The sequence below is a fragment of the Diorhabda sublineata genome, chromosome 2, assembly GCF_026230105.1.
Source record: "Diorhabda sublineata isolate icDioSubl1.1 chromosome 2, icDioSubl1.1, whole genome shotgun sequence".
Taxonomy (NCBI): Eukaryota; Metazoa; Arthropoda; class Insecta; order Coleoptera; family Chrysomelidae; genus Diorhabda; species Diorhabda sublineata.
Window position 1 is genome coordinate 26,586,134 of NC_079475.1, and position 25,848 is coordinate 26,611,981.

At 31.3% G+C, this 25,848-nt stretch overlaps 1 protein-coding gene across 1 annotated transcript in view; it reads left to right on the top strand.

Annotated features, from left to right (window-relative positions):
* The window catches only part of LOC130440678 (uncharacterized), a 696,836-nt gene that overhangs the window by 97,509 nt on the left and 573,479 nt on the right, over window positions 1-25,848 (top strand). Inside the window, exon 2 of the mRNA XM_056773943.1 lies at window positions 24,077-24,168. The gene's annotated coding sequence lies outside the window, so the exon portion shown is untranslated. The remainder of the gene's footprint in view (window positions 1-24,076; window positions 24,169-25,848) is intronic.

Sequence of the window (25,848 nt, forward strand, 5' to 3'; positions counted from 1 at the left end):
TTTTGTGTTCATAATATGAAGGTATTAGCAGGAAAGAACTTCAAGGCGCTTATCAGTTGATAAACGATGTAGGGAGCGTATCGAAAAGGTTTATACGTCCTATGGACAAAAGAAATGTTACTGCCGACAACTATTTTGCCACTCGCCATTGTAATAATAGACTAATTTTATAGGTACAATCAGGAAAAAAACAAGGAATTCCATTTGATCGTTTTCAATCCAGATCCATCAATAATTACCATGAGCGTATTTGTATATGTTGAAAATTTATGAACTTTGTCGTCATGTATTCCGAATATACACAAACATACTCTTATGCTTTCAATATTTCGTAATGATGACAAAATAGATGCCTCCTCAAAGGAAGCCAGAAGCGATAACATTTCTGAGTGTAGTGTAGCTGTATGATGTTACATTGTAAAGAGTTTATTTTATTATTCGACATTGGTAGAAAACCTGCTCCATTTCCGGTCCGAACATCAGCATAAAGCCGACTAACAAAGTACTAGAAGTCCCACAACCTAAAACAATATGCGGTTTGTGACCAGTTCGAAAAAATAGATTCACATGGTATATAATATACCTGTGTAAAATTCTCCTTTGGAAGTATCATACTGCATTAATTTCTTTTGCTAATTTAAAGAACCTAAATGATGTAAAGTTGATGTTTTTGTATTAATTAAGTTTATATTCTCTAGAATACTTATGCTCAAGGTCCATATCAGTCACTTTTTTCATATTCACGATTTTAATCAGGAATGGCATTGGATTCACGTAGTCACGAAGAGAATAATAACGAAATATCTCATTTGAAAGATACTCTTAAGAACTTCCGGCGGTATGTAAATGGCACTCATTTTGAAGGAATGGACTCCAAATAACATAATCATAATCTGACCAATACAATATATTCAAGTACTTCAATCAGTGCTGTTACGTAAGCTTAGAAATGATGCCATACATTTTGTTAGTTGAAACTCAGGCACATATCACCAATTTTGCAGAATATCTTCTAGTCATCAGCATATAATGATCGAGATTATCAACTATATCATTGATGAAGACTTTAAATAATAAGCCGTCAAATTATTTATCTGAAGAACTCCAGTATTCAAGGAGCTTGCAACCATTTATCAACATAAACTAATCCGTATGCATCTAACTTCATGATGTTCTTCAAATAGCTATGAATTTTATTATTTATATATTATTTATAACATTTCGATTACCTTTCAAAAATAAAGTGTAATTGATGTTGGACGAACTCTGTCACTATGTTTGTAGATATTTCGCCAAAAACTAAATAATAATTAACGTAAATAAAAAAAATGCAACGAATTATAAAATTAAATCTATAAAAACTTTCAGGTCGATGACTACGTTTGTAAGAATGTAAATAACAGTTGCCAAATTTTGTGCACAAGAAGTTTTAAAAATTTTTGTATTTATTCGAGAAACAAATTTTAAAACATTGATAAGATCTGTCGTTTCTTATAAAATGTAAATAATTCAGAATGAAGGAACCACAATAGATGAAAATAGCATTATTCGGAAGTAGAGGAAGTTTGTTTTCGAAAATAGAGCTAAATAAAAAAAGATCAGTGGGATAAAAATTGGTTGACTAGAAAATATAAGAAAATTATCAATTCCAAGCACAAGAACTAATCAAAAATATTTGTATGTTAAACACGTTAGCAGAATAATGTATTTGTCACTACTTTCCTATAGATTTCTTATTCGAAATATTTCATAGCAAGTTTAGGTACCTAAACATATAGAACAAATTGTGTTAAAAACGGCCTATTTCTAGTTGATCCTCTTTCTGAACACTAATTTCAGTACTAAGAAATCAGATGTGGTATGAAAATCGTAGATCTATTTACATAATTTTTTATTATTTGTAACAAATAAAAATTTTACGGTATATCAGAATTATATTAATTCATATAAAGCTATAAATTATTATTCACTAAGAATCTGCCTCACTGTCATCACTAGAGAAAGAAACTATTCTCGGTTCTATAAGGTCATTCACAATCCTAGGCTTGCATTAGAAGATCCTTTGAATAATTTACTTCAAAAGTAGTATTTTTGGCTGCCAATTCATTTTTACTGGAGCCCAAATCAATTATATAAAGTTCAATTCACACTGGTCTAAGTACAATTTTATTATTTTTTTTGCCATTTCATCGCAACATATGAGTTATCAATTCATATCAAAATAGTATAATTTGTGGCTCATTTGAAATTTATTTATAACTTTATATAATGATGAACGAGAAATCTAGGCATTTTTTTATTTCAGTTAAAATTTTATCCAATGTTGGTGTTCCATTTTTAAAAAAGAAACTATAACCTATGCATAGAATTACATTTTTTGTGGAATGGTCGAGGGTTTCCACAATTCCTGGACGACTTCCACAATGGTTACAAGAGACGATTATTTCAGTATTTCTATATTCTTCAATAATTCGAAACAGAGGATCTAGCAACTCCTAAGAAATTAAATTTGTATCCATTGATTTCATACAGGGATTTGTTCATACCAATTCACAAGGTTTTGGTCTTATCAACAACAAGAACTCAAGAAAAAACAAAATGTACACTATTTGTTTACAATTTATACAATGGTCACTCATAAAAGTTAATCACAAATATTAGTTCAGTTCAGTTTAGGCTCTGCTTTTACGCTATCTTCTTTAGTTTCAGCATAACTTTGGTACAACTTGACCATATGCGATTTCAGTTGTGATTGTAAAATTTTAAACTTATAAGAAGATTCACAACATTGTTGTTCGCCTTATCTCAATATTGATCACAACTATTCCTAAATTGGGAAAGCAATATGGGTCCTAATACCATTACTTTAGTCCATGGAGCCTCTCCAGAATTTGTAGAATTTTCCGAGTGTGGCTAACTTGGATGCAAGACTCTTTAATCAAATTAAAACCTACAATATTCTTGCGTTTCTAATAAGAGCTTAATAGTTACGAAGCATGTGTATCGTAGTTTCCTTTTCTACTTCACAGTTTAAATGAATGACCAAGTCTATGCTTTATCTGTAATAAACGAGTCCCGTGCAACCTGTAATTAGGGCTATTGAATATTGCTTCCTCTCCACATTACTTTTGCATATTTGTCTAAGGGGTTTTTTCCACCTATGAAAATTTTGGCTTGCTTGCAGTCATACGGCCGAAGTTATACATCTGCAAGCTGGGGCCATCTTAACGATTGGGTGACTCCAATCGTGGACCGGTTGTTTGCCAAGTTTATATTGGTTATAATTCATAAAATGTCTACATATTAAGAATTCTCTAATCGATGACTGATTGTAAATTTACTTAATAACAAATTTCAAGTTGCACTGTTTATATTCGTAAAGTGATAAATAACCATTCTTACATTATTCTGATCATGAATTATGATTCAATATTCAATAGGTTCTAAGATTTGGAAACAAGTTAGAGAAATTTATTCGTAACTTTGACAAATCTCTGAAGATATTGATTATTGACACAATTTGATTTTTTAATAAGGTTATAAAACATCCGATGAATCTTACAAGGTTAGCGAGATCACTTACTCACACAACATTCAATGCGGTCTATATGTATGTTCAATTTGAGCGTTATTAATTACTATGTCAAAAAAACCTGAAACAGGTCGATTTAAAAGTTAGGATAACAATAGAAATTAACAAAATATTCCCTGAGGTCATGTAAAATGTTGTACGACATCGCCTCGGTTATTGTCAATAAGTGGATGGTGGTCATTTTGAACATTTAATTTAATTGTAAAGTACATTGGAAAATACATTCTAAATATAATGCGACATTATTATCTACATTCTACGTAGAGTTTTGTGATAGAAGATTTAGAATAAAAATCGACCTATTTCAGGTATTCTTCACATAATAACGCTAAAATTTATTCAATACATATGGACGGCATTGTATATAGCATTGGAAAAATTGGAATTTAAATTTTTTTGCAGAGCAACTAAAATAGCTTTCTTCCGAGAAGATAGAGAAATGAGGTGTGTTTATAGCATAAGTAGGTGAGTAGGTGAGCCTAGCAAAATGAATTTGTTTTTAACCTATATACTTGATTTCAGTCAAACTCTTATTATGCAAAGCCACATCAAACTTATTTTGAAGTGTTACAGATTTACCTAAATTACATGAATCCCGTAGCGGAGGCGGGCACAATTAATAAAATTTCAATTTAAATGAAGATATACAAAAACAAATGACACTCATGCAGGAAAAGTCTGCTGCCAAGAATAAGACACATGCTAGCAATATACCACAAAAAGTAAAAAAGACAATATGAATATCAGTTTGTGAGCTACCTGAAAGAAAAATTAAGAACTAATGACGCTGCGAGATCCAAGAACTGCGTCTGCCAGTGAACACATTGGAGTGGACAATGTGAGAAAAGAATCTATCTTTACTGAAAGAAACTTATTTAAGGAAGTCAAAACTATTAAAATAGGCTCTGACAGAAACGCTATAGCTGCTTGTAAGTCCCAGGAGCTAGAAAGGTCTGATATAATTATAAGAATAAAATGCGAAAGAGATGATTCCTTATATAGGGATCCGATGACTCCACCTATAGTGCGACTATCGCGAGATTCGGATGCGACATATGAACGCTAAGTATTGGCAAGGCTGAGGGACCCCACAATCTTTAAAACACGTAGCCTATTCTTCAATTATCTCCACGACCAAACTTTCAGCGTTTGCTTCGAAGAGCACGCGAATACCACAAGCAACCTAACGTTAGTATCAAAGGGACTCCTTGCGCGAGTTATATTACCGCTTCCACTACTCGTATAGTATTGGTTCAGCCGAAGTTAAAGCAGATCTTTCCGCCTTCAGGTCTTTTTTTTTCAATGGAGACACTTGTACATTAAAATTGGGGAAAGCCATAGCTAATATTATTCCAGTAGCTCTCCAGGTAAATGTGAAAATGTTTAGTTAAAATGACGCGATCAAAGAAGCACCCTCTGAAAGACTGAACGATAGCATGCTCGGCCTGTTTCTTATTAATATTCAATCCCTAAGACACAAAAAAGATGAACTGTATCTTTCACTAGAGGAGCTTAATTTTCCAGAAAATCATCACAGAACTTTTGTAAAATAATAATGAGCCTGCTCTTGTCAAAAACTATACCACAGTAACCAGATTAAATAGAACAATTTATCTCACGGAGGTACTATGATTATATCCACAAACAACGACTTTTCCAAAATAACACAGATCAATGATTTAATATCTGAGAAAGTATTCGAATTTTCTATCGTTCACCGCAAGACTTATGACCTCTATATTGTTTGTATTTACAGAACACTTGAAGCTGCCGTGCATATTTTCTGTCACAAACTACTGACCTTACTGGAGTCCTTACCTGAAAAAAGCATACCAATTCCATGTGGCAATCTCAATATTGATTATTCCAGTGTGTGTGCTGGTCAAAAATATATTAAGTCAATTTTTGTTTCTTTTGGTATGGTTATGCATATAATGGCACTTATAGATTATGTCGTATCATCGTATGATTCAGATTGCACTGACTGTACTGTTTTTAATTTAGCTTTCCGATCATGAAGCAGTGTTATCAAAACTTTCGGTAAAATTCAATACTGAAAATGCTTTTCGCAAATTATGCTGTATCTTTTCGGAAAAAAATTTTTAAAACTTCAATCACCGTTGTCATACAACTGACTGGGTTATGTGGAATTTTCTAGATTCATAAAAACAGTAACTAGTCTAGCATCCAATTCTTTTCCCTTATGCGTATTTAACATGAGCAAAATAAACCCTGGTCCACTAAAATTTTGCGTTTATCTGCAAAAAACATGCTATGTTTATCTTGAATAGTGTCTTCTTCAAAAATTACGTGAAACACATGATCCATTGTGAATAATCTAAGAAATAAGGCTCCTTCTCATGATACGCTTTCATATCTCCCTGATGTTAATTCTAACTTACACACTTCCTTCTTTATGCCCATAGTTTCAACATTACAGTTAATGACATAAAATATAAATACTTATCTGTAACTTATGGATATACAATAAAAATATTCGAGTCTGCCCGATTGCACATTAAATCACCTTACCACTTTAATTAACGTTTCATTTAAATGGCACTTTCCCCAATTGTCTTAAGATGGCTATAACTATACCTCTAAATAAAGGAGGAGATGAAAATCAAGCAGCGACTTGCTCCCTATTGCACTTCTTACCACGTTATCTAAGATCATAGAAATATTGGTCAAAAAGAGGCTTTTATCATTTCTGTTCAAATATAAATTACTTACTACTATCAATTTGGGTTTTTAAGTAACAAATGCACAAATGCATACTCTCCCTCCTAAATAATGTCTACTCTAGCCTAAGCAGTCATCGCAGCAGTCACTGTAACAACTTTTTGTGATTTTTTTAAGGCTTTCGATTGTGTCAACCATAATATTTTTAATAACAATTTGCAGTACTACCGTTTGAGGGAAAAACCTCTCTCATGGTTAGGTTAGGTTTCCAAAAGAAGTTGATACAACGATCTCTTCTTGCAAGCCAATAGAATGTAGAGTGCCCCAAGGCTCAGTACTAGACCCTATTTTGTTTCTTTTGTTTATAAACGATATCGCCTATCTGGACATCAGTGGTAAAATATGTCTATTTGCAGACGACACTAGTTTCTCTTAGAGCAACCCTGATCTCACTTTATAATACCATATCTAGTGGCCTAATCACCATTAAATCATGGTGCGATTCGAATCTTCCCTGTCTCAACGTTTCTAAGACTGAAGTTTTATCATATAAAAATAAATTGCTGCCTTTTTATTGAATATCACCTCCATAGACGTCGTTGAATCTGTAAAATTTTTCTTCACACCAGCTGTTATTATTATCTTCATATCCTTCAAATTTTGAGTATGTGTTTATATGAAAAATTGATTTTTGATGCCTAGTCAGGAATGTGGTAGGGATTCTATCGGTCCTCTTCTACCAATCTATCTGTCAAAAAATTATATTATTTTTATTCTGTCGGCTCTCTAGCTGGAAAGGAGTAGCGAGTTCTAAGTTGTTGGAAGTAAATTAGATCATATTACCAACCGCATCTACTTCAGTATCAAAAATAATTCTTATTAAGTGGTTTGTTATTACTTATACCAAATTTGAACACTATTGCCAAGAATACGAGCTTGAACTTTCCTTTTTGGATGTTGTTCTTGACACGTCTCAAATTTTCATCGCTCAATTAACGACAAGTTTACAAATTTCAAGCTCATTAAGAAAGAAAAACGTTCTTCCATGTGTAAAACAAATATTGTAGTTTTCAATTATAAACGCCGTTATTTTCTCACAAAATTTCAATATTATGGCGAAATCGTCGTCAAACGCTATTGAAGAATTTGCTTCCTTCACAGGTGAAATTAATTTAACTGTAGTGCTTTTCCCACAGATTCTTACGACATTTATTTTTGGCATAATGCTATGGGAAATAATTAAGTACAACTTGGTTATGTTTAGTATTCTCTAATAGAAATGGTTTTATGCAGCTTCACCTCAAGAACGGGGATTAATCATTTCTATGTTAACTAGACCAGTTTCACTACCTCAATTCCTCTACATATTAATGATTAGAAGACTATCAAAATATGCTTCATGAAACATTGTTGATATTTTCTTATATTTCATATTCACCGTGAAATAATTCCAGTTCTCCAAAAAAGTATCAAGACCAGTGAAACAAACTGATTGAATCTAAGTAACAAAACAACTTTTACAAAAAATTGATTTTGTAACTTGTGCTCGTGTGGAGAATTATAAATGGCGTCTATGGCTAGGCTTTTCTAGTTTCGTATTATAACAAGTACGACTACTAAAGTATAGTCTGTGGGGATACTGTTATTTCTGATAATAATCATTAGTCAAATATTATTTTTTTATTTTATTGTTGTATCTTTTTGTGAACCGTGTACCTTTTTGTGATAAGTCTTATAGAATTGTTTTCGAACTATACAGGGCGATATGGTTTGTAATTGTAACCTACCTCAAAAACTATGTTGAAATAGATGATTGTGACATGTAGGTAAATCCGAATAAGAAACTTATTATTTATTTTAAAAATATACTAATAAGTCAGCCTTTTTCGAAGTTGCTAGCCCATATGATGAGATTATTCGAAGCACACATTAATTTATCAACTAATTTCAACAGCTGGTACAACAACATGTGTCTCATTCAATCGATTTTATTATTGTCAAACTGTGTAACTCGTGATTGAATTGAACGATATAAGGAGAACGACATAGACATAATTACGAACTTCCCGTTAACCATGTATAGCGTACAAGCAATAAGAAAGATGGGAAGGTAAAGGAAGGGGTATATCAAAAGGATTTTCTTGAAGACCTATGAACATCTCAACGACAGATGTTCCAGTAACGACAACCTATTAGAACGGCAGATTGTTCTAATGATAAGTTTGCTAATAGGAATTCAGTTTGAATGGATTAATAGTGCCAAACTTATATAGATTACATGGTATAACGAACTTTACAATAGATTTCTCGAAAATATAAACATGTAAGAATGAGTTTATTATATAGTGTTGTTTTATCATGAGCGTTGTTGAATAAATTCAGTGATGGAAAAATACGGTAAGTAAATAACTTACAGAATACATTGCATCTATTTCACCTAATATATCTCATTCACTTAAAAAACAGCTTGACAATTAACTACTATTGCCACATTAAAGAAATCTTGTTTGCATTGTTTGGATATTGAATAATGCATCAATGTTAAATTTAGTTCCAAAAAAGTTCGGAAGAAATTCAAGAAAAGTTATGCTTATGATGGTAATATAGTAGCTTTGGAGACTATTTACAGTATTAGTAATTTGGAATTGACAATCTCTCAACTGATGATAGGGAATGGTGAAGATGCCCTTCAACCTCGAAAACAGATGAAAATGGGCAATAAGTGGAAAAACTTTCTATTTCAAACATGCGCTGCACTATTCAAGAGCTCAAAATTTCATATGGTTTTCCAATTTTCCAGTTTCCAATGTTCAGTGTGTTTATCAAATGATCATAAAAAGGAAGCCTCAATATTCTAGGTATAGCCCATCTTATTTCATGGTTTTAACCCAACGTTAGGTGAACTCTTTGAGACATTGGTAAAACCATTGTTACAGCTGCAATTTTTTCCTACTCAACTATTTTGCGATGGATCTAAATAAATAGTAATCTGAGGGTGCAGGGTCTGGACTAAATGGTGGATGTAGTAGGAGTTTAATACCACCAAGTTCTTCGTTATTATTTCGCGTAAATTTCGAAGTATGTATTCAAGCATTGTTTTTTTGTGAGGGAGTTTGATTTCAATTGAGTAAATCTGGATATTTCTCTGATAAAACTAGATACATTCGCGTCAGCTGTTCACTATATATCTCGTTATTGATAGTGCGACCATCTGGAATTATTTTCGATGTACACTAACTTTCCGCTCGAATCGACCTTTCTTTGCAACGTGTTCTGGGAATTTCCTTCGTCTCACCACTGATTCATCATACATTGTTTCCTTAGATAATTTGATTTTTCGTAAGTAAAATTGTTTATAATAAAACTATCATCTTTTGTTTCTACTGTGACTTCAATGTCCTACGCAGATTGACGACCTGGGGGCGTACAAAGTGTCAAATCTTCAATTCTAGAATGATTAAACCAACGCTGTGACGTTTGCTCATTAACTGTGTCTTTCCCTTCAAATTCACATATTTTCCTTGCTGCCACTAATGCTTTGAATTTTTGTTTCCAACGATATCCCAACAATAAACGAATTTCATATTTCGTCGTTAATTTTACAAAGTGCCGTATCTTAAGAAAATTCTGTTTTGATATAGTATTAAAAAAGGTAACCTTATACACATATTTTTCAACTCACAAAGTGTCGTAACTCTATCTCTGATACTTTTCTCGTAATGATAATTTGGTCAGTGATGCATCTCATAAGACTTGGATGTTATAAATCTTAAGGTAGGTCGGTATGTGAGATTTTTTTTATAAATCGATTTATTCATGTTGTCGGCGGATCTCAATTCAACGAGTCAGAAGTATATTAATTTTCCAGCGGTTTTATGCATTTAGTCTAGTTTAAAACGCTAAAGCTAAAGCTAAAGCGGTATTGGACGGTGAGACTAATATATTTTTACGATATTTGTACTATGGCTTGATGGTACAGAAAATGTTGTGTCATCAAATGAACTTATGTTTCGTGGTATATTGAAAAAAGAAACCCAAGTCATAATGTTTTATGAAAATAAGTGGTACAACGGCAAAGTGACATTAATGAAAATACTTCAATACCTGCAACTAAAAAGAAAGTGATCCCGTTAGAAGACGTCTCCGATGGTGAATTCAGAAATAAAGTGAATATTCCAGATGTCTCTCTTTCTGATTCTTCGGATAATATTCCTCTAGCCCAAATAAGGGCTAAAATTTTGAGTGACTTATCAAGTAATCAAAATGTAGGAATTCCAGAAAGACCTGGAAGTGAGAGTGAAATAAGTGAGGAACCCTTTTATGATTCGGATGCCGATCCTCCTTACGCCACCTGTGAATATTATCGATGCAAGGGAGAGTATGGAGTTCCTATCATCGGTGTATAATTCTATTGTGCTACAATCATTTTATGGAAAAGTTTGTAATTACTATACAAGATACATAGTGGAAAAAAAATAACCAGGTGCAATAATGACTCACATCCTGAACAACATCAAGTCGAAGGAAGTGGAAGGGAAGGAGAAGCGATTAAAAGAGGTAACTTTAACAAACAAAAACTTTCGAAGCATCTTAGAAATTTAGGCAAAGAGTATGTTTTTCTAAAAGGAAAAATTTTTAAAGCTAGAAGTTTGAAGCCGAGATGTAAGGAAGATACTTCCAAAAAATTGAGACGTCTATGTTCAACAATACAGGATTCGCAGAGATGGCAGCTTTTTGAAGGCTACTATGATCTTGGAGATATTAAGCGTCAACGTGAATTTTTTGTACTTCACACCGAAGTCATCTCCGATCGCGAAGTGATAACTGTATTGGAAAAAACAAACTCGATTGGTGTTGTTGGGAAGGACAAAAGAGGAGGACGAAAATCTGAGGTCATTATTGAAAGGGACAAACAAATTCGCTCTGAAATAGAAAAACACATAGATAGATTTCCCAGAATGGAGTCCCATTAATGTAGGGCCAGTTAAAGTAAGGAATATTTGCACCCTGATCTATCAGTTTCGGAAATGTACTTTTTATATTTATAGTTATTGCCCGCAGATTTTCCTAAACCAAGTTTGTCTACATATCAAAGAGTTTTTCAGTCGAAGAATTTATCCTTTCACACCCCAAAAAAAGATCAATGCTCATTATGTGTAATGTATAAAACAGGTGATACCAGTGTGAAGATAAAATTAGAAGAAAAATTTATTACTCATACTGCAGAGAAGAATGCTGTTAGACAACTGAAAGAAAAGTCAAAGAAGAAAGCTGAAAACGATACTACATTTGTGTGTGCTTTTTTTGATCTACAGCAGGTAATATACCTACCATGTAGTAATGAAAGTGTTGTGTTCTATAAAAGGAGTTTGTTAGTGTTTAATTTCACCATTTATAATATTTTTAATAAGAAGTGCTTTTGCTACACTTGGAATGAGTCGGACAGTAAAATCAGAGATTGCAACCTGCGTGTACAAGACTTTGCAAGATTATGACTCCTAAGGAACAAAGATGGCATCATTATATTTAGATGGTTGTAGTGGCCAAAATAAAAATAGTATAATGGCTACCATGATACAGTTTTACATAGTACAAACCTGGAGGAAGTTTCTTTGGAATTCTTTGAGACGCTGGCAACATCTTCATCCCATCCCAAGTGTACCCAGTCTTTAAACTAGCTAGAAGACAACAACCGTATAATGTTTTCCCCCTACAGTACAACGACTTCTTAGATTTTAAGTCATTGGCAAAAGAGCTAAGAATTCTGACAGTAAAAAATCCAAAAGTGGAGAGCCAATAAAATGGGCGGAAATTATCAAAACATATTTTTTCAAAACAAGCCATCTTACGGAAGACTTTAAAGTTTTATCTTTAAAAGGTCTTGACACGGATCTTAGAAAAGTGGTTCCCAACTGTTTGAATAACCAGCCAAATAATATTTCTGAAGAAAAATATTTCGACTTACAATCAATGTGTACGAGAGAGACACCAGTGATTCGCCTGAAAGAACACAAAAATTTTTATCGTTTACTGTCACATTAAAAAAATGTAATGATATTTCAGTTTTATGATTTATAATTTTATGATAAAATGATGAGTTTTTGTACCAATTTCCATTTTTAGTGTCTTATGATTTTGCTAATAATTATTAGTTTAGCCATAAAATTTACTTAAAACTATTTCTTTCCGAATTTTTTTAAATTATATTGAGTTTTTGTAGCGCTCGTATTTAAGTTCATATTTTTCAAATAAAATTTGTTCATTTTGAAAGGGTTGCATTATTTTTCTATCGAAAAAATAATACATTTAATCTCAAATCACAAAGACGTATCTCAACATTCAATAGAACTCTATTGTCACAAATGGTCTCATCTGATTAATTTTTTTATAACTCAAGTTTAAAAAAATATATCACAAAACTAAAAATAATATCCCAAACCTATTAAATACAACTAAATCCATATATGTAAGGAAAGGCTATTTTACACTCAACGATCGCCAAATTATGATGAAAATATTCAAACCTCCGCCCTGAAAAATAATAAGAAATGAGATACGACACTTTGGAATATTAACGACGATTTGTCGCAGTCGATACTACTCTTAACTAGTTACGAGATGTTTGAAGTGTGACCTAGGAATTTTCATATATGAAAACCGATATTATTTATGAGACAACTCTATACTCGTATATTAAAATATGATTCCTGAATAAAACTATTGAGTGCCATGTTTGTTCTGATATGGTGAAACAGGTGGAATTGGTGTTGAAATTTACAGATTTCATTGTCAAAATTGTCACTGAAGATAGAAGTTGGATCTAAGTCCATAACCATGAGAAGAAAACAATTCAATTTCCTTTTGAAAACCCATGAAAGTGAACAAGATTAGGGTAGTTGTTCTCTATTTTTTTGTTGGAGGATTAAGCTATCAATATCTCATAACGACACAGGATTCTATATTCCTTAAAATGTATTTCTTGATATATTATATCTTTTCCATATAGTTCTAGTTCTAGTTCCTTCTGAAAGTGAAAAATATGTTGAAATTGAGAAAACCAAAATAGAGCAAATATAAGCCATTTTGAAACAAGATTTCCAAAAATGCCAGCAGTCATGCTTCAAATGTTGAGATATCTGCATAATGGTATTTGAAATAAATTTAAATTCTATGTTACTTCAACTCACTTCTTTTAATAAAATAATTTATAATATGTTGTGACTGCACTTTGTAATTGCCGTTCCACATTGATTTCTAGAAGTTTTCATTGTAGTTTTCTACTAGGTAGCCGATCGGTTAAAACAAATTCCCAATTCTACTTAGTATACCTCATCCACCACCTTTTCACTAGACACTCCTCTTATAAGATGGGTTTATACAAGCGACGTGCCGCCCTGCAGCAATTTGATATTACCGACTTAACGAGAGAATGTCAGTGACCTTCCTTCTACATTGATTTGCAACAAATCCTTCCTCTGTTTCACATATCCATCTCCTGAAGCTGCAGAAGGAACAATTACTAGCCTCCCTCTGCAAATTCGACAGCTGACTATTCCTTGAGGGGGCTTAAATGCTGATAGTTGATTCTGGATTTATTTCATACATACATTACAAATCTGATATAGTTACTAAAGCATTACGTGAGCTCTTTGAATAACTTTGAATTTCAAAAACTTACTCCACTTTTGTTGTTCTCTTATTAATTAAATTTTCGATAGGATCTCATTTTCTTTCTCATTTCTCAAGATTTAATTTGTTATATCATTGTCCTATCATTTCTACTCTCATAGTATATCTCACTTGTGGTCTTTGCTCTATTGTTGATTTATGAAGAAAATAAGTTTTTTGAATTACTTGGTATTTGCTTTCATTTTTCCTTATTCTATTGTCGATTTCACTTCAAAATCTGTGCTATTGAGTAGGTTTTTATTTTTGTTAGTGCTTCAATTTGATCTTTCAACATGTATTTTACAAGATGAGAAATATTTAGAACTTAAAGATGCATATGTTGTATGAAATAGATGTGCTACTAAGAATTTTTTATACAAGGACGTTAATAACTTCTGGCGTCTGATTATCGACACTGCCACTGGTTGATATAATCTTCAAAATATGTAGATATAATATATTTTTATTGTATTTTCCGATCAAACTTTGATTCTGATATGAATATATATGGGGTTGTTCGTTATGCGTTATTGAACTTTCATCAACTTTATTAATTCCTATAAAAAAAGTTTCAGATAATTGTATAGATATATAGACATATCCGACAATAATTAGGCTAGTCATGAATAAATGAATATAAATTCCTTCAAACTTCCATAATTGATTATAAAAACGGTTGGAGTTTCAAAAACAGAAACCCACCGATTGGCTTTAAATTTTTACCAGATACTTTAGTACACACTAGATGATTGTACCTAGGAGAATTTTTGGCGTCTCGCAAGGAAAGAGGATGAAAAAAATTTTTCCTAACCTAACCTAACCACGTATTTTCAACTACTGATATTTTTTGTTAAGACACATAAGGGGTAGGACAACTAGAGAAGTGAGAGGGGGGATAAGATCAAGATCAATTTAAATATTAATTCATATATGTTTCTATATGTCCTTGATTTTAGGTCTCTTCTGTTTCAAAATTAGTTTTATTTAATAATTTTCAAAGATAGATGAAATTGACGTTTCGACTTTTTTAAGTCTTTGTCAAAATATATATTGATAAAGATTTGATTGAGATTGAGAAACATTTTCAATTTTTTACAATTTTTTTTTTCATCCCCTTCCCTTGAGAGACGTCAAAAATCCTTTTAGGAACACAATCATCTAGTATGTGATAGATTATCTGGTGAAAATTTGAAGCCAATTGGTGGCTTTCTATCTTCGGAACTCCAGTCATAAGATCATCTGTATGAAAAAGCTGTCATACCAAAAAATTCAATTCTGAACTGATGTACACATATAAATTAAGTTTTAACATACACTAACTGTACGGCTTTCATAACTATATCTCAAGGGAGAAAAGAATTCATCAGGAAACTCAGAGAATATGAAAACAATCTCAGATTTAGTGGGTAATGAGTTTGTGGATGCTCTGTGGATTCTCCATTTGTTTGGCAGTAGTATACGACAATTATTTTTTCATAAATATGAAAGTTATGCATTTTCTAGATTTTTATTCTTTCTATCACTATGAGGTTTTTCCATTTCTTACAACTTTATGAATATCGTATTTATACATTTGAGATGTGATTCTTAAATTCTTTATATAAAAGTATTGGTTCTTGGGTTGAGTACAAGTGAACTAAGTTCTTTTAAAACAATAGATTGAACTTGTACATTTTGGGTACTTTTTTTCAGCTACATCAAAGCGATGCTTAATAATTTGTATTAGAAATTAGCAAATATATCATTTATTTATAATTATAATTATCACTATATCTAATATCATTTATTATTAACTTTATATTATATTCAAATTATTACAATAATATGATATATTTCATTGGAAGAGTATCTCACATTTTTTGTACTGATTAGTTGAACCGATTAATTATCTAAAAATGTTGCTCGGTATGTGATAATTACTTTAATTACATGGCGGTTTTTTATCTCATAAAAATTATTCAAGATCGGTCCATTTCCTGACAGCTATAATTTGAATGATGGATGGAGAGAAATGTTTTTCGGCTTTTATAATATGACGAAATTATGTAGTTCGCTTTTTTTGACAAGCGTTAACTGACGAAAAAGTTTAACGAGCCGAAGTTGTGAATTTCGTATAGGCTTCAGAAATTTTGCAGTGACGTTTGACATGACATGTTTTTGAAACCATATGACATGTTTTTTGAGTTTATACCACAATCATTTCTAATAGGTATCTGATTAATATTTCGCCTCTTCTTTATAACTGCATTTCGGATTTGTCTGTTTCTGTTGCTCCCAGAACTTTTCTTAAGTACTTTATTTCGACTGCTTATATCCTACTTTTAAGCATTTCTGTTAGTGTTCACCTTTCGCAAATGAAAGTCAGGATCGGTGAATCCAAGAATGTTTCTACGACCATCTTTACCAACTGTAGATTCCTCCCTTTTTCCTAAAAATGTATTCTTGATATTGTGGTGTGCACTAGCTGCAATCTATATTCTTATATTCTTCTCTTTTGCTTGAAAAATCATATTTACTCCAATATATTTTTCACTTATTTTTTTCTATCCCCAATAAAACTATTGCCAATAACCTTATTGAATTTCCTTATGATCATTATCTTGATTTTATTTTGATTAATTTTTATCCCCTTTTTATTCAATTCATCATTCCATACTTTAGGATTTGTGATTCTTTTTCTCCTCTGTAAAACAGCTTGACATCGCAAATTATGAGAGATCGATTGTTCCTAGGTTTTTGTGCAAACGTACAGTTTTGTTCCTCTTCCATTTTCATGTCAACCGCTGTAATGCCTAGCACCTTCATTCATTGGAAAATAGCTTGAGTGCATGCTATCATCTCACCCAGATTTTATTTTTCCAATATAAACTCGTTTTTGCTTGGATGAGTTTTTGTGGTATATATATGTGTGTAACCCTTCTCTGACTGTATGTCTTGGTACTCGTGGGAGAGGTTTTAATTGATCTATTAATGCTTGGTAACTTTGATATTTGTGTTTTTCAGATTAGATTATATAGCTCTTAGTTGTCTCTACAATTTTTTATAAAAACAAAATCGTCTAAAATCATATATCGTTTTTACTACAATCTACAACACATCAGATGTTGAGAATATTCTGCAACTCCCACTTCCTGCTTGAAGTAATCTGAACCACATTTGCTCAGTTTTTAGAAAAGTTAATAGTTTCGAACTCACTCAGAATTGATCTACATTGTCTCACAACAAAATTTTAGTCGTTTCTAGTGAAGTTTTTGAAGAAACAAAAACTGCACCTATACACAGTTCAATTTGTTCACGAGTTCTCAAGTAATGAGCCGGACCTTGCTATTTTGTGAAATTCTCATTGGCATTTTCATAAAAATCCAAGTTATCTTAATAATGTAGTATTTTCAGGCGAGATAACGTTTTGTTTAAGTTAAACTCGACATAATTGTCCCTACTGGGCTCGTAAAAACCCCCGCCCCCGCCATTACCCGAAATTTTATTTTTGGGAATCTTTAGCGGAAGATTTATCGTCATTATTTCTTTAGCGAAAATTAGCAGTATTTGGAATAGCAGCAATACTCCTGAACTAAATGCGGCTTTTTCGAAACCACATAATAGGGAAAACTCAGATCTCAATATTTAGTTCCAACAAAAGGTAACACCATCATATCATCGTCTTAATAATACATGAAATCTGAAATGAATACATGAAATCTCTGTAAATCAGGTCATGTTTTGTGTCAGATAGTGACCAAGACACAATTTGAACAATTTCTGTAATAGTTTTGGTTCAATAGACTGTTAATAAATGCTGATCTAGGGTTGCGAATCCTGGATACTAACAAACAAATTGAAGCAAAAAATAACATGTGAATTGTAGATACTGGAAAAATAGCGGCGGTGAAGGAATGAAATTAGGAACGGCATAATTAGACGTGAATTAAATGTATTGAGTGCAGTGCAAAGAAATATCTCCTCCACACTATAGCAGAAGTTGCGGATAAGTCGGTAAGTAAGTAAATAAGTAATCTCATTTTATTCAAATTATATTTTGATAATACAGAAAAACAAGCTTTATCGAATAGTGTAAGAAAAACCAAGCTTCTTATTGTAACAGAATATTGATTACATAACAACTTTGATAAATTTGACGCAGAATAAAATAAAAGATTTGACGTGTTTTTACATGTTTTGCCAATATTGTATGATTTATGAATTCTTTGCATTACGTTTTCATAACCCTATCTATTTATTTAAATTATGAATTAATATGCATTCTATAGAAGAGTGTGTTCGACTCGTTTGTTTATTTGTTTAAAAGTACACCAATAACAAAATTAAATATAATATTTATTCTGTTATTTCATTTATATCAGCTGAACTATATAGGAAGTAATAACTGTAAAAACGAATTACTGTAGTGATATCCACAGCATAAAATTGCTGAAAGCCAATGAATATTAATGGGTTCCATGTATAGAATTTGGTATAACAATAGTATTTGCTGCAATCAGAAATTGATTATTCATTTTAATTGTTTCCTTGTCACTTCAATTGCTGAATTTTTAATAAAAATCTTTATTTTGGTGAAGGAGGTTATGACAAATAGGTATTTCTTATGGATTACACGATAAAATTAAATGCAAATTGAAACACTTAGGAAAAGAAATGAGATCATAACTTGTTAATATATAGGTTCTATTCCAGGACTCTTTTTCGAATCCCTTTGGAACTACTCTCTCCACGGATTTATCTTCAACATCAAATTTTACGTTCTATCCTTGTTATCCCCATCCGTGAAAATAGATTAGAAGAAATTCTGAAGAAAATTCTCGAAAAAACATTCTCAGTAATCCATAATTTTCTAGTTCAATTAAACTTAATGAATTTTGCGCCAGCCTTTTTTCAATTATCTTGTCATGAAAAGCTTGAACAATTATTAATTTGTTTTGTTCGAAAATTAAAACCCACCATCCAGATTCAATTATGGTTGAATTTATTAAATGTCAGAATTGCCAATATTTATTGATTGCCATCAAAGTTAATTGAATTGTTGTAGAGATGAGGCTAATAAATTTCTCCGGTCTGCGACAGACTATTCCGCATCGGATCTGCTCATTATCATTCTGATATTCCATTTTACCATTCGTATTTTACCATTCCCCTTATTACTTTGTTAAAATTTTAATTCTAGAAATGACTTTATTGGTATAACCTGTGAACTTGAAAGATAGTCCATTTATTCTGGAATCAAAAATAATTCGGTTAAAACGAACTCCTACCTCAGTACAAATTTTCAGTCATAATGTTATATCTATAAGGGACCAAGTAGGATGTTTCCTCGAAAGTACAAACTTTCAAACGACAGCTCTTGAACTATTGAATTGAAATATAGAAGAAAATTACAAATAAGTGACTCAATATACAGGAAAAAAGAATTAAGGTATTCCAGATATTATTTTGGCAGTAAAGCGAATGGTCCTTTAAAGTGAAGCAGAAATCCACAAACTATAGATTGTTTTTAGACTAGTAAAAAATGCTCAAAAAAATATCATTTAAACGAGAATGTCATCCCCTATTTTGAAGCCAAAAATCGTTCTATACAAATAGCATACAATGCTTGAAAAAACTTTATTAGCTTTGAAGGACACTATTTCATGGAGTAACAAGCGTGTTGATGAATGTTAGTTCACATATATAGGTAACCAACTTTCCCATAGTTCTTTTAATAGTATGTCTAGTAAATATTTTGGTAGATGAATAAGAATAAACAAACTTACCAGGGAGGTTTCATGGTGAATATTGATAGGTTAACAATGCTTTTGCAATAGTGATTTTATTTTCGATTCAGCTATGTTTTGAATGTTATCTATGAAAATTTTAGATAAATCAAAGTTATATATTTTTTGTAATACCTACTTACTTGAATAGTTTGCAAAAACTGAGAGAAACAGATAAAATAATTGCAGTTAACATAATTAACAGCTCTCCATAAAATTAAAAATATAATCAAATTACTCTATATGCAAATTAGGTATTTGGAGAGTGTCTGTATCAAAAATAGTACTAGAGATGAATACCTAAAGGAGAATATAGATGAATGAAATTAGGATATGAGAGAAATTAAACAAAATTCCACACCTTATAAATGATAAGAAGAAATTTCTTACCCATTGAAGATTAAGCACCTAAAAAGATTTAGTAAGTGATAAATAACAAAAGGAGTTAGTTCTCTATTTTCATGGAAAAAGTGCGACTTTGTGTAACATCCTCATGTCTCGATTTTCTATCACTCCTTTTCAATAAATCTCGCTATATTATTAGCAAAATTTTGAGTGGGGATGATATTTTCTAGAAGTACTATTCAATTTGTTTAAAAATACAAGTTTAAGAACTTCAGACCTCAAAATGATTTTGTGTGAAAGTTTAAGTATCTACTATATGTATTGGCATTCCCATATAGTGAAATGATATTTCTTCTTCGAAGTAAAATTTTTCTATTATGATCAATTAAATTTTTCTAGAAATTTTCTGGTTCAATAGAACTAGAAAAAGATCAAACAGGCTGTTTTTATGGTGTCAGGTTTGGTTTTTTAACGATGGTACGGTTTTCAAAAAAAAAACGACTCTCCTGTTTGTTTTTCTATAGTTCCCATTGTGTTTTTTAAGTAGATGTATTATTCTTGAGTAAACAGTTCTAGTAACGTAATCAGATCTAGTAATATTCCTTCGTTTTACTTGGTTAAGCAAAATTTTGTATAGATACGGATTACCATGAGTAAAATGTAAAGGGCGCTACTGAAACAAAAAAAAAATATATGTCAATCAACTTCGCTTCTTTTCAGGCAGGAAAAAACACAAAGAGGTAATTTATTTCTCTTGAATCTGCCCGAAATTTGTTCTTTTTCTTAACGCCTTTAATCGCGTACAATCGGAAATGGTTGTTAAGGGCGTTATGATGTTTCAGCTGTTAGTCCTTCATAAAGAATAGACTTTGTTTGTTCTGCTCTTAGAGTAATGGTAGAAGTTTGGTGCTAATAAATAATTGGAATATGATGAATAAGTTCATCTGGGTAAACTGCAATTCAAATTTAATATGAAGTGAAAAACTATACAGGTAGTAAAGTGAGATTATATTGAAATAATTGGGTTATTCAATTATACAGATTCTAAAAATGCTGTTGGAAAAAAATGAACGAAACATATTCAACTGTATTCATGAGAGGGCCTCCAATACATTTGGTCAAGATTAGGATATACTGTACGAATTGATAAAATTGCCAATATAATTGCCATGCAGTGTATCATGAATTTGTAACATGGTATAATGACAATTATCTTTGAAATTTACCTAATAAATGTGCCAATCAGTATACTGAGCAAGAAGGAACAAGAGTTTTAATAGAAATATCAAATATTTTATATAGTATTCTGGATCATTCTACTAATTCTACAAGGACTGCAGCATAGCAAGCATCTTAAATATATAAACACTATCAAATATGCTACAGAATGTTATAAGTAGCTCACTAAAAATTGGGGCAATTGAAAACATAAATTTTCATACGCTACAATGGATAGACACTGGACAAAAACTTTTACAAAAAATATGTTGAATAAACATAAAACAATATATTATTATATCTGTAGTATTCGAAAATATATGTAAAACCCAATATAACGCCATGAATATAATGGACAATCTCTAAAATAAAATATTAAGCACTAGGCAATTATTCTCTTTAATATTTGAATATGTGATATCTCCAGGTAGAAATCTTTACAAATTAATCAATTCAAGTAAAAAAATTTTAATTTGCGGATTGTAGATTATTTTACTTCATATTTAGTTGTTACAGTCTTGAGATCATAAGACGCTCTTGTACATTAAGCAGTTATCTTGAACGTGATGGTTAACAATTATCTGTTCGGCTCCAGATCCAATCCTTGAAGACTTCTCAATTTCATCACAGTTTACTTGATGATATTAGGTCACTTTACAGTTTCAATGTATGTTGGGGCAACCGCAGTGGCAGTCAGCCAGCATGAGTTCTTTCTTTAATATAGTTCTTTTAGATTCTGGTTGCCATTTAACTGTTACTTGCGAAGGGGAGGACTGAACAAAATATTTCAACAAAGATTGGTGACTATCTTCCTAACTCCGTTCATTTGCGTGGTCTTAACGAATCTCGTACTGAGTTGATGAAGGTCTTATCTCGGATATAAAAACAATAAATGCTATGCACTTCACAGACAAGTAAGTGAAGGTTATGGAAAGTGATGTTTATCCATATATTGTTGTTGACAATAAATTTTATAGGTTAGTTCGTTATAAGTGGAATTGAAATTTATAGGTTAGGTAAGGTTAGTCGGTTGTTAATGGCGTTGAATTTTCAAACAATCTGTTTTTTTTTAGATCTAAAAGATATGCATAAATTACACTAAGGTTATTTAAATCAAATTTTTTATTAATGCATTAATCATTTCGGGCAATATATGTTGTTTCTAAAAATAAACGTTTTTTATAGTTTTTTTCGGTTGTCAAAACTTTGGCAGATTCATAATTCATATTGTGTCCTTCGTAATAGACATGAGTTGCTTATGAACATCTATCAGAATGCTATCTGCTATCACTATTGCGGGAAGTTATTCGACTTATCAGTGACATTTTCGACTGACCAATGTACTTTTTGTCACAATTTAAACATGGCATTTCTTATACTATGTTAGGCAATTTATTGACTGGTGTTTTATCTTTTACTTTAGTAGAAATAGATTGAATATTAAGTGTTTGACTGTATGCTATTTCAATATTGTATTGTTTAAAGATTCCAGAAAGTTTAGGAGAAACTGATTTTATATATGGTGAAGATGTATGAATATATGGAGTAGAAATATTAGAAATGACGTTTGAAAATGATGATTTAATGTTCATGTCAATGTAAAATGAATTATACAAAATTCGTTACAAAAGATATGGAGGATATGAGTTTTCATAAAAAAGTTTGAAAAGTATTTTACGTTTTTTCCATGAAAAATTAGAATAGAAATTTTCAGGACACTATGTTTCATCTGTTTTATCAATATATTAAGGTTAGTCCACTTTTGTGTTTCGTTGCCACGTTCCTAATAAAAACCCGCTCTCTTATATATATATATATATATATATATATATATATATATATATATATATATATATATATATATATATGTAACGATTGACTAACGTCCAACAAACATAAGCTCAAACTTTCTCAACAAGTTAAATCCACTATAATGAAAAATGTTTCGTAATATCTACCTGTCCAAAGGAAACTCTGAAATTAGAATTTTTTTCTTCATAAAAGTTATATTTAGTTCTTTCAGTTCTTTTCTCCGAGCATATCCAGTAATTCAATTTTAAATAGTTTAAGATGAGATTTTAAAGAATAGCGAACACGAACAAATCATTTTCGTTTATCCTGATGTTCCATATAAATATAGGATATACAGCAACGTTGAACTTATTTATTTTGATCTACTTCTTTTTCTGCAAAAAATAATATTGGTACATTCAAGACTGTGGTACTGTGGAATTATATCAAACCCATTCCACCAGAGAGACATATTTTTAGAATACATTTATATAGAGTACCACAACTATCTCATAAATTTTTTATTTGCTACCACTGTTGTAGTCTATCTATTCACATAGAAAGTTAGTTCCCGGAGATAGATATATGAGAAGCATGCTAGAAAGTTAATACTGTTGAAATGTTTTTTGCCAATCTTTGTTAATTTTAGTTCTTTATATCAACAAAATAGAGTCGTAACAAATTGATAAAAATGACAATGGAAAGATAAAAAGCGAAATTACAAACCACAGACACAAACGATAGAAGTGAAAATAGGTGCGAAACGATATCATTAATGGCGTTCAGTTATTTTCAAATTGAAATTCGGAACCAACGGAATGCGTGAACTTAAATGAGTTGTGTCCTCTACTGATACTCAGCGTGAATAAATTTAGAAAAATGTTTTATTTTTATTATCGCTTGCTCATTGTAATTCACTGTCCACAGTAAGGAATAAAATCTTCATTGTTAAAAAATTGGAAGATTAGATAATAGTTAGCCCGAAGATTTTATCTGAAAATTTTACTAATTTCAGGATTCATCCCTAACCGTTCCATGGAACCGTTTCAAGAGTTAGAAGAATTCGTTTCTGAGCATGATACAATTTTGAAGGATTAGATGTAAACCGTAAGTTCGTTATTTTTTGTATTCAATCCCTGAATCAATGCTATTATTTGTTTCTATTAGTAAGGATAAGGTACTTCATCGCACACCAGAGATTGAAAAAAAAAAATTATAAAATATTATGAATTAGGCAGTTAAATGCTAGATTTATGAGGTTTCACCGTCACTTTCCCTGCGTTTCTTAGAGTTGAAACTCTAAAAATTTGGACTCTACAAAGATTAAATTTACGGTTTTGAAAATACTTGATTATAGTAAGAAGTAATGTAATGTCAGGTACACAATCATCAAAAGCTGATATTTTGCAATTCGAAGATGCGTCAAATTTTATTGTATCAGGAATATAAGTCTTTTCAGAATAGAATAGAGGAATTTGTAAAGAAGCAGGAGAAGATTTTAGAGCTCGCACATTTTGAACCTATTTTTTATCATTTAATGAAGTTGATCCTAAAAACCTATCAAATTCTAAGAAAGTTCGGATATTTCTTTTCAAATTTTCACAATAGATTTGGAGTTTAGGGGGGTTAAGTTTTCAGATATAAAGTGGCCTACTTTCAACAGTACAAACGAATCTTGGTTAGAGTTCCGCGATTTATATGTTTCTTCGATTCATAATAGTCCAATGTTACAAGATATTCAGAAATTTCATCATTTGATGGGGGTCTTGAGTTACAGGTATGCACAATGCTGAAGTTTTTGACAAAAAATTATGAAATTGAATGAGATTTAGTCAAAAAACGCTAAGTCTAGAAAAGTTGAATATAAACAGCGCTACAGTCTCTCCTCTCAATCTTAAGAAATCGTTCAAAAGGAACTTGTAAACATAAATCATGTTCGGAGTCCTATGATTGCTAATTATATCTTTATATCTGTTCTCTATTAATATATATTTCTGTGATTGAATTTGATGCAGAACGAAATTCTAGCCCACATCTTAAATTTAAATAGTATGTTATGTTTACAGGAACACTATATGCATTTTGGCTGTAAGACCAATTATGTCGATTCACGGTACCATTTAAAAACAAATATTCAACAAGATTTTATTTTGCGAGTCATAATCTCTTGCAATCGTCTGTTGATTAATCTTCATTTGTTTCCTACTCTATGTGTATCTTGTAAAGACAAAATTTAATATTTTGAACCGTAAGAAGACTAGTAAAAACCAAATTCTGTATACAATTCCATCAATTATACTTGTTTTACGATCTGAGGTAATTTGATTCAAAATTATTATTTCTGGTATTCAGGTGTTTTTTGACCAGCTATTGACCCTGTTCGATGAAATTTCGTCACTAATATATGAGTGAAGGAGTTATTTGATAACCCAGCTCCATTTGTTTATATACCCCACTATCTATGTAAAGTTCAGTAATTTGTTTTGACTCGGATTATAATTTTCTTGAAGATAATAATAATGTATAGAACTTTACATTGTTTTTGAAACGCATATCAAACAATGTTTTTGTGAATGTTGGTATAGTAATAGGAATAGTGTAAACAGTGTATTAAGTATGTATTAGTTCCGGAAATTCCCTCTTATATAATTATTTATTCATTCCAACTTGATATTTTTATACCACAATACCTAATTACTGGAGAACTCAGAAATGTCTGTTCATATAAATTAAAATAATATTAACGTATAATACCGAAAACAAGTCCAAAAGCACTACCTGCGACGA